Genomic DNA, 3,233 nt, shown 5'->3' with positions numbered 1-3,233 from the left:
GAGAAATAAATTTCTGTTGTTTATAAGTCACCTAATATGTGGTATTTTTGTTTTGGCATCCTGCATGGACAAAGACAGAATCCAACACCTAATATCTGTGTATTCTCCTTAGAGATTACTGTTCTTATAATTGAATTACATGCAAAATAAGACACTTGGAGTGATCCAAAAAGGAACATGCCCTGATCTCCATCCTGAAGAAGTTTTCAGATTTCTCTCTGTTGGTTGAATGATTCCAGGAACCTTCCTATTTCCTGCAGCCCTTGTTTTATAAGATGGTAATAATTTTATAGATTCCTTTCTGGACATCTCTAGTTTCTCAACTGTGATTCTGAGAGTGTATAGAGTATGCTAATAAGGTCCCATCAAAATGAAATAGTACTCTGTCATCTTACAGAGTCAAAGCTGTGCATTTGTGTTAAGCTTTAAAAATATAGTGTTCTTGCCTGGAAAATCCCAGGGATGGGGGAACCTGGTGGGCTGCAGTCTATGGGGTCGCACAGAGTCTGACACAACTGAAGCGACTTAGCAGCAGCAGCAGCAAACAATGGGTACCACTTTGGCTGTTCTGGGAGCATCTGCAAGTGGATCACACTCTCTGCCAGGTTCACACCTCTGGTGTCATTAGCTGGGAGCAGATCTCCCAGCCTCAAACACACACACGGCACGAATCTCAGCACTCAGCCATCCCCTCTTGCTGTTTAGTTTAAGGACAGCACAGGTCAGGGAGCCAAATTACCCAAGAAGTTAGATGAAATGTCATTGTCAGTTCAAAATGTGTTGACCTGTGTTGTGAAACACAGCAGTGATTCTGACTGAACCAGAGTCCTCCTGCATCCCAGGAAACCCCCTTTACTGCCCCGATACTCCCTCACTTCCCTGAAACACAGGCTACACGTTTAATCATTTTAAGTGAAAATTTTGTGAGCGTGGGGCTAAATTCAAGCCCAACAAAATGATGTATGCCTAGGCACTTGGGGTGGGACAAGAAAGATAAGGATTATCAGAAGCAGAGAGAAAATCTTTGGAAAAAGATTGAAAGAGTTTTTTTTTTTTTTTTTTAAGGCAACTTTTGATTACTCTAAAAATTTAGCTCAAGTTAACTTTAATATTAACTAAGCATTCTGTCCACTGATATCGGGTTTTCCTGGGTTATAACTTGAAGCCTGTTGTATCCCCAGTGTGCCCTGTGGGTGATACCCTACACAGGAGCTGCATAAAGCACGCTTTGGTTTTCAAGAGGCTGCAGTTTTATCTAGTTGTGTTCTCAAGCATTGCAAGGGCATTGTGTTCTGGTCCAGGTGTGTTTTAGAGCGTTGCAAGTTCTGGCTTTTATCCAACTCACAAAGGAAGCGCTGACTCAAGCAGCTGCAGTTCTTATTTCTAGGATCACCTCTTTGCAATGACCAGGGCCCTCTTTTCAAAATGAAAATAACAACTTGGGAACTATACTATGTTTTCTTCTTTTTTAAAATCTTGAGATTCTTGAGGTCTCTTCTGATTTCTCAAAATTTGAAGTTAATGAGCCTGCTTTAGTCAATATTCCAAGTATCTGTTATTTAAACTCTATCACCTCAAACTCCTCTTCCCAGGAGTAGGTCAATATTAACAGTTTTGTATGTATATTTCTAGATCCAGTTCTATGCATTTTTTATTGTGATAAAATATGCATAACATAAAATTTACTGTGTTAACCACTTTGAAGTATATAGTTCAGTGCATTATGTACAAAAATGTTGCGTGCTTCTGGGTTTCTGTGTCATCCTTGTGCAGCGACCATGCCAATCTTCTCTGTGTGGTTCCAATTTTAGTCCATGTGCAGCTGAAGCAAGCACTCTATGCAATTTTAAATGTGCATGTTCCAACGTTATAAATGTAATCATACCATACTAAGGAAGAAAAAAGGAAAAAAGAAGGTGAAAGACAGACATTCCTGGTAAAACAAAAAATTTGTGACCAGCAGAAATGCAGAAATGTGAAAAGAACTCTTCAGGAAGGAAAATGATAACAGCTGGAAATCTTAATCCACAAAATGGAATGAATAATGCCAGAAATGGTAAACATGTGGGTAAATGCAAAAGTGTTCTTTCACCTGCTTAATCTCTTTCAAAGATATCTGAGTAAAGCAGACATAATAAAGTGAAGAGTTTATAATGTGCAGAAGCAAAATGTGTGACAACAAATGCAGAGGGCCAAAGGAAGAAGGCAGAGGTGTCCTGTTGTGAGGTTCTTACAAGTCACATGAAATGATGAAATATTATTTAAAGGTAGACTGTGACTAGTGTGATTACTTAAATGACCCTAGAGCAACCACTAACAAAATGTTTAAAGGAGATACAGCTAGTAAGCTGCGCTTCCCAAGTGGCAACGTTATAAAAGACTCTTTCTGCCAATGCAGGAGACGCAGGAGATGCTGGTTCAGTCCCTGCGTCAGGAAGATCCCCTAGAGTAGGAAATGGCAACCCACTCCAGTATTCTTGCCTGGAAAATCCCATGGACAGAGAAACCCAGCGGGCTATGGTCCACAGGGTCGCAAAGAGTCAGACACGAATGACTGACTGAGCACACACAGAGCTAGTAAGCCAGTGTGCCAAGTTGCTTCAGTTGTGTCTGAGTCTTTACAACCCTATGGACTGTATAGTCCACCAGGCTCCCTGGATTCTCCAGGCAAAAATAGTGGAGTGTGTTGCCATGTGCTTCTCCAGGGGATTTTCCCAACCCAGGGATTGAATCTGCGTCTCTTATGAGGTTGAATCTGCGTCTCTTATGTTTCCCTCATTGGCAGGTGGCTTCTTTACCAGCAGCAGCACACGGGAAGCCCTAAGTAAACCAGTAGTGGAAATAAGAAAGAATCATGAAAAGACTCAACTACTACAGATGAATAAAGAAACAAAGGGAAACAAGGACAAAGAATAGGTTAGGACCAACGGAAAGCAAATGACCAAGTAGTAAATTTAAACCTAATCACATCAATAATAACAGTGAATATAAATCGTCTAAACAAGCCATTATTACATAGATCAAATCATTATGTTGTACACCTAAAACTAATATGTTATATATCAAGTATAATGCAATTTTTTTAAAAAAGCACTCCATTAAAAGATAGAGATTGTCAGATTGGATAAGAAAAATAGAGACCCAACTATATCCTGTCTAGAAGAAACTGACTGTAATATAAAGATATGAGCAGGTTAAAAGCAAAGGGCAATTTTTAAATTATCTAAAAATTT

At 39.6% G+C, this 3,233-nt stretch overlaps 1 non-coding gene across 1 annotated transcript; it reads right to left on the bottom strand.

The window, feature by feature from the left end:
- Positions 1-1,729: 1,729 nt before the first annotated feature.
- LOC138990594 (U6 spliceosomal RNA) lies at positions 1,730-1,835 on the bottom strand. The gene has a single exon (XR_011466721.1). It is a non-coding gene; the product is annotated as a U6 spliceosomal RNA (small nuclear RNA).
- Between the last annotated feature and the right edge of the window lie 1,398 nt (positions 1,836-3,233).

This window comes from Bos mutus, chromosome 13, assembly GCF_027580195.1.
Source record: "Bos mutus isolate GX-2022 chromosome 13, NWIPB_WYAK_1.1, whole genome shotgun sequence".
NCBI classification, from domain to species: domain Eukaryota; kingdom Metazoa; phylum Chordata; class Mammalia; order Artiodactyla; family Bovidae; genus Bos; species Bos mutus.
Note: the sequence above shows the minus strand (reverse complement) of the source record. Positions and strands in the feature narration are given on the sequence as shown.